This window comes from Periplaneta americana, chromosome 16 (assembly GCF_040183065.1).
Source record: "Periplaneta americana isolate PAMFEO1 chromosome 16, P.americana_PAMFEO1_priV1, whole genome shotgun sequence".
NCBI lineage: Eukaryota > Metazoa > Arthropoda > Insecta > Blattodea > Blattidae > Periplaneta > Periplaneta americana.
Window position 1 is genome coordinate 79,406,674 of NC_091132.1, and position 15,350 is coordinate 79,422,023.

Below are 15,350 nucleotides of genomic sequence, written 5' to 3' on the forward strand. Positions count from 1 at the left end.
ATCGACTTCGTCGCTCGTAACCTAGCTGGTCGCAGGCAGAAAGTCAGGGTGATCAAAACGAGGTTTGTTTACATCTGCCAATCAGTGTAGCTGAACTCACTCTGCCTTTCAAATGCAATAATTTGTGAAAGTGCCTGGATGGACTATATTGGCCTTCAAGATCTCCTAAACGTATCTTAGGTATTTGGGCAATTTCAGTGCGGAAATAACCACGTAAATAATTTCAATTTTCTGGAAAGCGTTTTCTGTCACAATAAAACTCCTTCATTTAATCCCATATAGTTCATTCTAATGCAAATAGAACATTGGTAAAATAATATTATTAATTGCTAAAAGATCAGTACCGATAATATTATCAAGTTTCTAAAATCATCATTTCTGTAAAACATCAAATTTTCACTCATAAAAGTGCTTATTATTGGTATCCATTTCACACCACCTCATTCTAGTGTCGAGATAAAGAAAGCATGGGCTCTACTCCATGACCACCAAGTCCTTCATGGCATGTGTAGGGGCTACTTTTAACTTTATTAGTATCCATTTCAACTCCTACTTCATCTCACAATTTCACAATAAGATATCGACTTTGATGATCGGGTTGAGCCTGATTCTAAACAATGTAAACATTTGAAATTAATCTTACACAATACATTATAAGCATAGAAATGAACAGCAGTAGGCGTTTAGCACGTGGAAAAGTGCGCACGGACTGTCAGGTTGCATGCGCAGTAAAGGCATTCAGACTTCTGAAAAAAATGAGGGCATCCATTCTACCAGCTACCAGAGAGCTAACACGCTAGGTAGCAATCGACCGAATATATAAGCCCGCCATTGGTCCCTATCCTGTGCAAGATTAATCCAGTCTTTATCATCATATCCCACCTCTCTCAAATCCATTTCAATATTATCCTCCCATCTACGTCTCGGCCTCCCCAAAGGTCCTTTTCCCTCAGGCCTCCCAACAAACACTCTATAAGCATTTCTGGATTCGCCCATACGTGCTACATGTCCTGCCCCTTCTCAAACGTCTGGATTTAATGTTCCTAAATGTCAGGTGAAGAATACAATGCGTGCAGTTTTGTGTTGTGTAACTTTCTCCACTCTCCTGTAACTTCATCCCTCTTAGCCCCAAATATTTTCTTAAGGACCTTATTCTCAAACACCCTTAATCTCCGTTCCTCTCTCAAAGTGAGAGTCCAAGTTTCACAACCATACAGAACAACCGGTAAAATATAACTTTTTTTTTAATTCTAACTTTCAGATTTTTTGACAGCAGACTAGATGACGAAAGCTTCTCAACCGAATAATAACACGCATTTCCCATATTTATTCTGCGTTTAATTTCCTCCTGAGTGTCATTTATATTTGTTACTGTTGCTCCCAAGTATCTGAATTTCTCCACCTCTTCGAAGGATAAATCTCCAATTTTTATATTTCGATTTCGTACAATATTCTGGTCACGAGACATAATCATAGACTTTGTTTTTTCGCTATTTTCTTCCAAACCTATCGCTTTACAAGCTGCAAGTAAAATTTTCGTGTTTTCCCTAATCGTTTGTGGATTTTCTCCTAACATATTCACGTCATCCGCATAGACAAGGAGCTGATGTAACCCGTTTAATTCCAAACCCTGACTGTTATCCTGAACTTTCCTAATGGCATACTCTAGAGCGAAGTTAAAAAGTAAAGGTGATAGTGCGTCTCCTTGCTTTAGCCCGCAGTGAATTGGAAAAGTATCAGAAACTGGCCTATTAAATAATAATTCTGTCTTAACCGAGTCATATGCCTTTTTGAAAACTATTAATAACTGATGTACTGTACCCTTATACTCCCATTTTTAATAGTCGATTATTACTATTATTATTATTATTATTATTATTATTATTATTATTATTATTATTATATTTGCATAACATATCTCACTAAACAACACTGACATAAACGGTAACGACTTTATATCTCGAAGTTCATTGCACACAGAATTAGTTTCTTAGAGTACCGCCAAGCAGCAGACCTGAGCAAGTGAAGCAGTTGATCTGCTCGCGGTCCTGTGACGCGAGTGAGGCGGCCCGTCCTCGGGGATAAGTGGCACACGAGGAGGAGGAGGAAGGATCTCCAGGGAGCTGACAGTCGGGAGTGCTCCTTGTTTCCAAGACAACGAGAGACACTCTCCTCTCCCGTCTTGTAACCCTTTCCCTCCCCTCTCACAGCCTTACTACCCATGCCCAGTAGTATTCTCTCTCGCCCCCACCCCTTTTCAACCCCATGGCTTCCCGGTCCTACCTCAGCCAAGCCAAAGAAGCGACTTCCCAAGACTTCATGATGAAACCAGGTCCGGTCTACTATCTCGGCTGAAAATGTAGTTCACCTTTCTTCACAGTAACTGGACGCATTTCTGTGTCCTGGGAGGCTTCTTGTGCTATTCCGTTAAGCCTTTGTTATGCCATTTCAGGTCGTATTTATAGTTAGTTTTAATTAACGAAGCTTTAATTGTAAAATTTATTGAGCATTAGTGTGAATTCATGCTGGAGAATGACAATTAAATCCCTTCCATAGGAACTGGGTGTATGCACCTTGCTCCATGCAGACCACATAATCAGAGAGCCACACTGTTTTTTTAATGTCTAGTGGCGGTTCATACCACAGGAAATTTAGATCTTTGCAGTGAATAATGACGTGCATTCTTAAGTTACGGATCTTGAACATATGCGGATGCCACTTGAAATTATTTTATATTGCAAGAAATTCTTTCAATAGCACATGACGTTATTGGTGCATGATATACAGTTTGATCCGTTTGGGTATGGATAACATTAATTTATTATTATAAAGCCATTATGATAGTAGGAAACATTTCTTGCTTGTTGTATTATGATTAAAAGATGGGAGTATCCATATATGACAATCAACAATGCATAATCTGAGAGGACAAATGAAAATCGTAGATGTTTAAAATGGCTACTACAAATCAACATCGAGCACAATGTGTTCTTTGGTATGCTAAATTTGAGAGTGTTAAAAGAGTTGAAAGGGAATTTCGACGTATGTATGGTGTGCCTAATGTATACCTAAATACGATTCCATAATATTGTGGTATCGAACATTTGTAGAAACAGGTTCTGTGTTAAAAAACATGCAGGAGGTCACAGGCGAAACGCAGTACGAGAAGTAGCTACCTCTTGGCTTGATCCCCAAACTCCCCAGATCTAACCCTTCCTGACTTATTCGTGAAGGGTTTTGTTAAAGACATTGTCTATTCACAGAAACCCAGTAACATTGATGATCTGAGAGTAAAAATTACTGAAGTTTTTCAACAAATCACCTCTCTTATGTTACAACGGACATGGGCTGAATTGCATCACCGTTATGATTTGTGCAGGGTGCGCAATGGGAGTCATGCTGAGCTCTGATGAATCTCCGATCTTTCAGTGTTGTATGTATAAAGTTTCAACAAATAAAGTTCAGTAGTAAACGTTTTACGGTGTTTTCATTTTATCCATACCCAAACGGATCACCCTATAGTATAAGATATTCCTATTGTCTGGTATATTTTTTGTATTTTAAATTAGGATATTATATGTCGCTCATCACTGAAAACCCACTAATTCTCTATATATTTTTCTAGAAATTTCTGAAATGTGGATTAGGTGTAATTTATTAATTGGGATGTTAGAGCTGAACATCATGGTAGGCTACACAAATCCATGCTAAACGTCGAGTTTAATATCTTCATAATTTTAAGATTTTTATGGTAGGTATACTGGTTCTTTTGACTTCCGTTCAACACACTTTATGTGGCTTATGGTATTGCAGTGTCTTTCAGTGCACTAGTTTTGTAACTTTCACGTTTATTTTACACAATTGATGTATAATGTTGTCTACATTGATAGTGAAAATATTAGTTCAAACATCCTCAACTATGTCCTACAATATTACACGCTTGAGCGTCTTACCTAAGGCATTTTACCTCTGGAATGAACCTTCAATCAGCCACAAAGATGTAGTTATTTAAATAATATGACTAGTAAGAGCAGTGATCGGTAAGACTACTTCGGCCGGTTTTGACTTTCTAGAGGTAGGGGGCATAGGATGCGTAACTATTTTGTATACGAACGCACCTGTACCTGCACTATGACGTTACATATACTTCGAATCAGGCAACTTCATTCCAGCTTAGAGGTAGCTGGAATACGAAACCTACTAATAATAATCCTTGGCGCGATAACCTATAACGGACCAAGACCGAACAAAGAACTGTTGGCTTCACGTCAACATGCCTCAATAGAGGTGAAATACCATGCAATAAGTACGGAGTATGGACAACATGATGATCCTCGTAGCCTTATAACTCGTTCACGAAACCGAATTTTGCTACTTATCATAGCTCCTCAAATTCATCACAATGCTGGGCAGACACAGGTCCCATACATTGGCTGAAATTTAGTGAGAAAATTTCTTCCTCCATGAGCACTCATTCCGTAACGCGAGGCAAGGAATGACGCTTTAAATCAAGATGCTGCAGCTTGTGTGACGATCAAAGATATAGGTCTAATGTTTGACATTCATTGTAATTTTGAGCACTCAACCCACACAGTGATGAAAGCCCCCTGTCTACAAAACATGCAGCATAGCTACAGTTCTATGATAAACACGTCTTAATCATACTCCTAAGGAAAATCGGTGTATTATTAACTTATGTGTCTTTTACCTATAAGAATAGCGATTTATGTCACTTTGGGTCCTAAAAATAAGGTTTCCAGTTGCTAATAATCAGTTGTTGAGTGTGACCAGTTAGGTATTTTACAATAACTATTATTTATTTATGATTCTTACGTGAAAAAGAGACATTTAAAACACGAATAGGACTATTTCACAGGAAATCCTTTGATATATACATATATTCATATATGAGGTCTCGCCATCCTCACTGAATAATCAAGACTACTATTTTATGTTAGTAGTCAACATGTAGATACCTAATAATTTGAGAAAAATTCGCAGCACGCAGAGCTGAGAGATCCCGGGTTCAATTCCCGATGACGGAACGAATTTTTCTCAAATTATTAGGTAATATAAATCCTTTGATGTCACCAATCCATGACAATGGCATACAGGATTTGAATTAAAAATGCACTAGAGGGTATATTTTAGGCAAGAAATCTAAAACGGTTACGTAGGATGTTGACAAACGAGCAGTTGAGTGAAATTGGTGTTCATTTCCAGATCTTAAGCCATGTTATTCTCATCAGAAGAGAAGTCGTCGGCACCACTTTAGAAAGCAGACCTTGGTGCTAGTTTCAACGACACTGTCACTTTATCTCTTGCTTGGTTTTTCCCTTCTTCACGTCTGCCGCGATGTTTATATTTTTTGGCAATCTTAGATCATGTATCTTCCTCCATAATATATGTTCTAAAATAATATAATTACTAAATTTTTGTGTAATGAATATACATTCAGTTCGTTTGTTATTTCTTCATTCCTAACTCTCTCAAGCTCTATACAGCCTTTAGTTCTTATAAAACATCTCATTTCTGTTGCTTGTATCTTGGAGTTGCAGTATATCTTTTATTTCCATTTAGTTTGCCACCCGATTGTAAGGACTGGTACAGACATGATCTTATAAAATTGTAACCTTTTTTCGCCCATAAGAAAGTGTTCCATGCAAATTTAAATTTATTAAGGAGGTGCTAGATACGCCTGTATGTACGAAGAGAACATCTATAAGTATTATCTGTGTATTTCGAATTGGCGGATCAAGGTCGCGTACAAACCTTGATCAAAGGTCAAGCAATGAACTGCATTTGACACGTATGCTTATCCCAATCTTGGGCCATTCTCCTCAACTGAAGTCAGCTGAGATAGCCGGAATTACCAGTGCTTCAGTTCACAGTTTTCAGTTCAGTGACTCATGCGTGGTTTGTACTTTTGTACGTTTGTCACGTACAAACGTACAAAAGTACAAACCACGCATGAGTCACTGAACTGAAAACTGTGAACTGAAGCACTGGTAATTCCGGCTATCTCAGCTGACTTCAGTTGAAATATGAAGAGAAAATATATTGTTAGACATAAATCCATACTATTTGTAAACCAAAACAGAAATAGTACATTGAAATCTTCATAATTCTAGTTTCATTATCGAAACTGGGTGACGTATGCGTACAGTATTCTACTTGGTATAGTATCCCCGATACAATGCAGAATGTTTTTTGGACGAATGTATAGTAGAAATCCTGTGACATTTCGAATTCCACCTAAGACAAAAGTGTTTATTATATTGAAAACAGGCAAACATTCAGGCTTTACTCAAGAATTATAACCACGAGTACAGTTTCTAAACATTATTAAAACTCGGTACCTAAAAGTCTAGCACAATGCATCCTCGGCTAGCGTCTCTTACTCGCGGATAAGACACTGCACCACCGTGCATCCGTGACTGTTACCGGGTATACTTTCTATCTCTCCTTTCTGCACGACGGTGCATATTCCGAGACATCCTTATCCTTTACCCATTTCATCGCATGCTGACGACCACTGGTCTAGTAAATGGAAAGATTGGATGAAAACATTCAGCCTAGTGATAGCGGCAATTTCTTCAACACTTGTGTTATGCGTGTAGTCTAAACAGTATACACACGGCGCTCTCTTAGTCATCACAACGCATTCTCTCCTCTGTAATTTCTTATGTATTTTACTACGTTAGAGTACAATAAATACATTCATAATTGAAGGCAGATAAAATGCACTCCTTTTTCTGTCAATACTGTCTTTGTCCATTGCAAAAACCATTATATTTGATCTCTCCGGTAGCTGAACTGTACTTTTAGTGGCAAAAAAAGAGACTTGAAATTTAAAAAATAATTTTATATGTTTCACCGCCACCACCATTATTCTAGCATTTTTGGACCTAGGGATCCGTTACAGATTCTATCCAAAGTATGAAATGTCGACCCAAGGATCTTTTCCTCGCTGGTTAGTAATTCAGAATCTGACGAGGAATTCTGGTACGGTTCAGTCTTCTTACATGAGATTACCAATTTATAGTTTTCAATATAATCTATGATTGGTTCAATTTGTAATTCTTTCATGATATGTTTTTATTTTACTTGGTTATTTAACGACGCTGTATCAACTACGAGGTTATTTAGCGTCGATGAGATTGGCCGTAAGGTCTTCTCTTCCACTCAATCAGGAAAAAGTATACATACATATGTATGAACTTACAAAGAATTCAACAATTTGATTTAGATAAGAGCTACATGTATACAAGAGTTACTTACGAATTAAACAACAAAATACTGTGAACTATTAATTAAACACTGAAATACAAACTATGTAGCAGAATTAAGCTAAAATACATAGAATGTTAATATATTTCAAATAATATTAGATAATAGAAAGAGATTGTTGTGAGACAATTTTGAAAATACAGCACTATCAGGATGCATGTCTAAAGGAATGAATAACAATGTAGACAGTGATAGTTTAAGTCAGTATGATTGGAGTGAAATGCTAAGAAGGTTATCTTTTAAGCTGTTTTTAAAAGTGTTTATTGTCTTGCAGCCCCTAATACTTTGTGACAGGGAATTTCATTGTCGCGAGGTGGATACTGTAAAAGATTATGAATAACGAGATGTTCTATGAAGAGGTATAGTTAGCGTGCCACAGATAAGTGATCTGGTATTTGCGTCGTGGTTAGAGAAAGAGAAACGAGACGAAAGGTAATTTGGTGTTGAGGTGTGCAGAATTCGATAGAGTAAAGATAAAGAGTGTAAAGTTCTGCATTCTTTAAGTCGGAGCCACGAAAGACTTGCGAAGGACGGTGATATATGATCATATCGTCGGATGTTGCATACGTATCTGACGCACATATTCTGAACTCGCTGTAACTTGACTGACAGTTCAGAACTTAGGTCACTTAACAGAACGTCACAATAATCGAAATGCGGCATTACTAGGGTTTGTACTAGGGTAAGTTTTAGTTGCTGGGGCAAGAAGTTTCTTAAGCGACTGAAACAGTGAATGGAGGAACAGATTTTTTTTATCGTTTCTTTAACTTGAAAATTCCAATTTAGATTATTATCGAAAAAGAAGCCAAGATTTTTTACGACAGATGAATAAGGGATTAGCGTGTTGTTAAGGGTAACAACTGAATCAGCCCAAGCGGGATTCTTTCATTATGTCAGAGGTTCTCTTATGATCTGTTCTGGCGTAGCCAGCTGTACGTCTCATAAATTCATTTCTGCCACGGTCAGTCTTTGTATGTTCACACTGCGGACTGTCCAGAGTGTTCAGGCCTCACTTTCGAAGCACATTATAGGTCTGGCTAATGTTTTGTAGATTCTAGTGCGTGTATATTTCTATGCAGTACTCTGATTGGTTCAAAAATATTATTAATAGTTTCCATTGCTCTATTGAATTTAATGATTTTTTGTCGAGGTGTTTTTCTTCATGTGCGATTTCATATCCTAGACAATTAAATTGTTTAATATTTGTTCTAGTATTTTATTATTAATGACAATTTTACTACGAACTGGATCATTTCCTAAAAAGGCCAGAACTTAAGATTTTTCTGTTGAAATTCCCATATTGTAATTTCCTGCAGATTTGTGGAAAGAATGGACCGAACGTTAAGATCATCTTCTGAGGTCGTTACAAATACTATGTCGTCTGTAAATAATAAGATGTCTAGAGACAACGGTTTATTCCATCAAGATTATTGACCTACACCATCTGCAAGGGAGGATAACTATATACCGCCTTTCTCAATTCTGGGAGCGTCGTCTGAACATGTGCCTTGCTGAAAAGATCGCCATATTGAGCATATCATGTAGACAATGCAAGCTTAAGTTAATAACATTATGGTTCTTAACTTTTGACTCACTCTGTATTTTACATTATATTATATAATATTGTTGTATTATAAACACTGAAGTATTATAATCAGATATTAATGTCGAGCTTAATTATTTTTCCACTTGAAATGGATAGGCAGCCGTGTCACAGTAAGGTTAAGCGAGGTCACGTTATCGCTATCGTTATAGTTGTGCTTCACAGGAAGGGGCATCTCACCACATCCCTTGCCAAATTGACGGATGGATCTACGCGGATTATGCATAGTAAAGGGGTTAGCGGTAAGCACGTCTAAAGATTTAATATCTAATACAATAATGTCTAATTCATTAGGTCTAACGACAGAAGGTCTAAGAACGTTGGTCTATTACGTATGTGTCTAATGCAAAATGAAGTACATTACAACTATGTCTAACTTACAATAATGTCCAATATCTCTATGCCTAACTTACAATTTTGTCTAAAGTTATGAAGGAAGAAAAATGTGTAACAGATTTTAACTCCTAAAATGTCTGAATAGAGAAAATTATATATTTAGGCCTATACACAGTGCAATTTACATTTTTACTCGCATATCTCTAATCGTGATGAGTAATATTATATTGAAAAAGTAGTTAATCTCTTTTAATTTTCCTCTAATTATTCAGTTTGCAATATGAACCTATGGCGTAAGTGATCACTTTCTGGCACTATTGAATAGACAGTTTCCAATTAGGCAACGTGTGATAATAATACATGGTTTTGTCGGATCAGAGAGTGGTAACACTGAAAGATTGATAGTATTTAGGAGTTGCAGTATTATTTATTCCTTATTTTTCAATTGACTTTTTGTACCATGAAGTTAATTGACATTGTTACTACAGCATTAGACCATACTTCAGTAGACATTATTTTTGATTATCCCATATATGCCCGTAATTTTTATTTTTGAAAAAAGTATTCATTTTCACAAATGTTGCTTCTTTTAGTCATAGTAAGAGAATAACAATGCAAAATAACTGCTTACATAATCATTAGTGCCCATTTAACCGTGGGTCGAAAACGACCCTATGGGCATATGAGCAACCTTTTCTTGCATATTACTGTAAAGTCATCATAACGATTATTTACTAAAACTGTTTGTCATAATTAATAAAAAATGACTCTTTTGCTTAATATAACTAAAAAAATTATTATTACACTTATATTTTGTGTATACAAATACAAAGGGAAATATGTAGAAAACTACTATGCGTATAAACTATCTCTGTTACTCAGAAATTCCAGGTGGGTGCTATGTAATAGGTCGTATTTACTAAGGTTGTTGGACATAATTTAGTTAACCTTTTACATGTTTGATATAATAGGGATTTTTTTATTACTGTAGGGATTCAGTTTTTACAAAAAGAAATATAAAACAATAAATTTACATTACTACTACCAATGAAAAGAAAGTTTTGCACAACTAAAACAGCCTAAACGAAACAAAATATTACCGGTAAGCACTAACCAAATAAGTGCTGCTTTCATGTTACAAATGAAGGGAATGGAAATGGATGTACATCATAAAAAATACGCATGAAACTATATGAAAAACTTATCATACAATGCTACATCACATCTTTTGCATGCGTTTGTGGTTTTGCTTTTGCAGTAAACACATCTTTTAGATTTCTGGCCCACACCGCGAGAAAAATGGACTCTAATTCTACAGAACCAGAACGATTAATTGTAGCTAATGACTGTTTTTATAAGGTCACATCAGTCCCTCCAATTATCCCTGATGCTTCTACAGAGGAGGTCCAGGAATATAGTTGTATTTCTACCACGTTTTCATTTTCGCAATCTGTGTTATGAACAATTTCATTGCAATCTACAGACCCCTTAGTGACAAATAGTTCAGCTGGACCCTCAAGTTGGCGATGGCGAGATTGTTACAATCTTCGTCAACCGAATCGTCACCAGTTTCATTACCGGCTTCTTCAGGAGGTTGTAGAACCACTCAATATTTGAAACATTTTCTTGAGAAGATACTGTCTCAAGTTCTTCCAGTATTTCGAAAGTAGTAAGACTCTTTTTGTGAAAATTACTTTCTGGACGGCCTCGTAATTGCGGTCGAGTGGCCAAAATTTGTATAAGCTCTTCTTTTGACATTATTAACATGGTGGAAGAAAAAAATTTAACTTTGTTATCTGCCGTCATCAGAATGTTTGCTTGTTAGCTGTGTTAGCGGGATAGTATTTTTCCAAAAAAAAGTACTTCACGTATTTATAAATCGTAAATTTTCATAAATTTTCATAGGGAATATGAAAGTAAAGAAAATCAGCTCACAATAATTATCAATAATAATATTATTAGAAAATTTAGGAAAATATACGAAAGGTTCCCTATGTGCCCATAGAGACGAAAAGGACACACGCTAAATTTCTTACACTATTACGCCTCTACTGAATACAATTCATAACTCCACCTCATGTAATCATATTGGTTACTGCTTGCCCTATGTAATAAAACAATAACAGAACTAAAATACTTAACAATGACGTGTCTATTTATATTTCTTTGTTGACGTGCATTATAACCAAAATGAAGTGTTACACATTTTCAGTTAAAATGCATTGCAGAGAGTTACAACGGAACAATTGCACAAACAAAAGAATTGCCAATATATTATCGAACACATAATGATGTTGTCCAACCGAAAATTTAAACAAATATTAAAGGCACTAATAAAAATATGATGGGATTTATGTAGTTCAAAATTAGATTTTGGCATGAATCCTCCCGCTAAAAGATTTTAGACATTGAATAGACATTATTTCCAATTAGACATTTCGACATAGACATTATTTGCAATTAGACTTAATTCAAAATTAGACATTTTGGCACGAGAACTTTTTCCATTATACATGGATAAATTGTAGACTTATTTTTCATTAGACGTAATTGTTGATTAGACATTACGTACTTTAGACCTTGTACATTTAGACGTAACGACCTGAAGGCAATAAAGGTGTTGCCAAACATATCTAAAACTACCATAGGCGGAGTTACAGGGGGAGGCAATGTGCCCCACGTCAGAGTGATATAATACTGTCTTTTTCTAGCATTAGGTATGAAGAAAGCATAATTTTATTCTGCAAATTAATATGCAAATTAACGTTTATGTAAAAGTTATGTTTCTTAGTATGGCCTATAGGCATTCATTATGCAACTTATATCTATTATAGTATGGGTAAGAAAGAATTTGGACAAGCCTGAAACATTTTGTAGAGAGAGTTCATTCAGCTCACTTCATATGCCATAGAGTTCGCGAGAAACCTGTTCCTTTTTTAAAAGTATAGAACGAAGTGGAAGTAAACTTATTCATATACCTAATAATGAAGAACCTGAAAATACTACGGGTAATGGTATAAGTGTTGATGCATCTGCAATAGCACTCAACCTACAACCAGTGATCATGCAAGTGGTACAGTCAATGTCAGCGTTTTTGGTGCGTGTCCTTGAGTAAAAAGCCAGTCAGTGAGCACTCGTTATCAGTGTAGCTGAGAACGGTACCACCCAACACGTCACGTCAGCAATCTGCCAATCACAGTTGTCAGTCTTATTGTCCACTGAATGCGTCAAAGGCAAGACACTCGTACTTTGTGTTTCTGGGGTGTGTCCTTGAGTACACTGTTCAGTCAGTGGCATCTGTTGCCACTTCGGCTGAGAGTGGTACTACCTCCTAAACAGATTTGTCGTCAGCAATCATCCCATTACAGTTGTCAGCTTTCTGCTCACAGGCTGTGGCAAAGATACTCGCTCTCAACGTTCCCATTACTTATTTCACGCGACCGAAGCGATGGCTTTGGTCATGACAAATGGCGAAGTGCACAAATATGAGGCGTACTACAGAATCAAATCTGCCACGCCTCTCTAATTCACACAAGGATCATAGGATCTTGTTAACAGAAGTTGAAATATTAGTTTTGATATAACTGAATTTTTATATATTTAGGTAAGTGTAAGATGGGTTTCAGACGACATAATGAATGTTTACTTTTCCATTGCTATCTATTGTCCACTGCTGTGGAGTAACGGTTAACATGTCTGTTCAAATCTCGGTTGGGACAAGTTACTTGATTGGGGTTTCTTCCGATGTTTTCCCTCAACCAATTGAAATATAATTGCTGGGCAAGTTTCGGTGTTGGACCTCGGACTCATTTCGCCAACATTTATTCGAATGCCATTGTAATCATTACCACAGACCGTTTTAAGTTCACGGTGCAGTGTAGGTCTACTATATTGGTAAAAGAGCGCGACCGTTTGGCGACAAAAATCATTCACAAATAGAAGTAATGTGTACAATAAGCCTCGGGCTGCATTGCCAGCCTTCAAGCTCCTTTTCCGTAAAAAAAAAAGGTATTTGTGTTTGTTATGTGTGTGGGCGCTTTTGTAGTCTCATGAAAAGAATAGACAACTGTCTATGAATTAGCTTGTTGTAGCGTCCTATTGTACCCCCTCCTAGAAAATCGTTCTATCTTCGTCTATGTCAACTACACTTCAATATTCCAAGTATTCTTAAAGCGGAAGTTTCACTTATAACATATAGAGTCTATAAAATATGTAGACTACTAAATAAAATTTTGTGATAGCAGAGAAATCATAAACATACATTACGAAATTTTTTTAATGTCCAAAAGAAACATGACAACGTTCCTCCTCTCTCACTCGATTGTTTTTATCCGTTCACCTAAGCAGCGAGCGTCAGAAAAAGGGCCGCTAGCCTAAACCGAACTTTCGTAATTATAAGGCATTAGTGTTATGAGCATGGAAACGTAATGAGCGAGAAACGTAGGCCTATAAAAAAGTACACGAAAACGCAAGGGAAACTGAGGCTGAAAGGAAGCATAACAGAACAGTAATAGGACAGGATCGCCGAAGATGTTGAAAGCCCCACAGCGAGTGGGGAGAGGAAGCGCCACAGTCCTCGCAAAGAAAGAGATCCGAGCCCTTGCGCTGTGCGAGTGACACACCAGTAAGTTCGCCCTATGTGAGCTCTAAAATTTCTAGACACTTGCCTCGCTCAGATATTTCTCGTTCATTATAATACATATTCTGCCTTTGATTGAGGTTCTCGCTGATATGTAGGTCTATCTACAACTATTATCAGGCAGTACAATAGCGGCCGGTGACCGAAATCCTCAGTGAGGCCAGATGAAACTAGTTTAAGTGCCTCCGATAGGACATGTTTATTCATGATATTAATTAGTAGTTATTATATTATTAATGCCATTATTATTGTATTATTATGCCTATTATTATTATTATTATTATTATTATTGTTATTAATTAAAAATAATAATGTCACTCACCAAATAAGTTGTTATGCTGTGAGTTTGTTTCAGTGATTGTTCGAGTGTGATGAAGCAATCCATATTATGCTCAGCTGAAGAAGTATTTGTTGAAATTCCCGTGGAAATATTTTTCAGATCGCTGAAGCTTTCAGTAGACACACTGTTCTTTCTTTCTTGTTTTCTTTCTTTCTTTTTTTTTCTTTTTCTTCTTTGACAGCAACGAACAAGGTTTATTTTTTTTAGTTTATTTTGCACCAAATTACCACTTAACCATTTATGTTGCCCGTATCAGGATGCAATAGAAACTCGCGTTTTAAGATTATCTGTCAGAAAAAATTGCCAGCGATGGCATAGGTATCTCGGTAGGCTATCTCTTTATTTAAAACTTTCTTTCTTTCAAATCATTTCTTCTCGAAAAAGGACACTCTAACAATGAATTAACTACATCATCATTATTTCTGGCATTTATTTCTGTTTATATTTTCCCGAAACATGTAACAACATTGGACCAGACTCACTACTGCACTACAAAGTACAATAGTACAACACCCTCGGTTAAGTCATAAACTAAGACATAAAGGGAGGGAACAGTGTGGGATCTCTGCCTGCCAAAGAGTGGGAATTTTTATGTTATTTATGGCCTATTTAGGAAGACAAGTCACCACTGCTTTACCCACCCCATTCCACTCTTGAGACCGGCCCATGGATGGGAGGAGTTAAAGCTGACAGGCCACGAGGCCAGAAGAATTGTGCCTCAGCTACAACGTTTCGAGCGCAAACTCAAAGCCCGTGAAAACATACGAAATGCAGAAGCGGACCCGGCACGACCCGGCACGAGCGATCCTGCCCTCAGGAACAAATTTTACTGCAAAACATGTCTATATATATATCACAAAGTTTTGAAATACTTCTACAGCGTTATATGCTTCATTCAAATAACTAATATATTATATAAAAACACAAAATTTGTCTTCAGTTAAGCCAAGTGACTGAGGCCCAGCCTCACTTGCCACAGTCAATCAGCCGCCACTGAGGCAGTATACATCTCACTTGACGATATGTTTCAGAGGAAGAACAATTGTTTGTACTGTGCTCCAACCACGAGAAAGTCTCTGCCGGATAAGACGAAGGGGACTAATGCTGTGAATGAATGTTGATGTCATAAGATGTCATAAGGT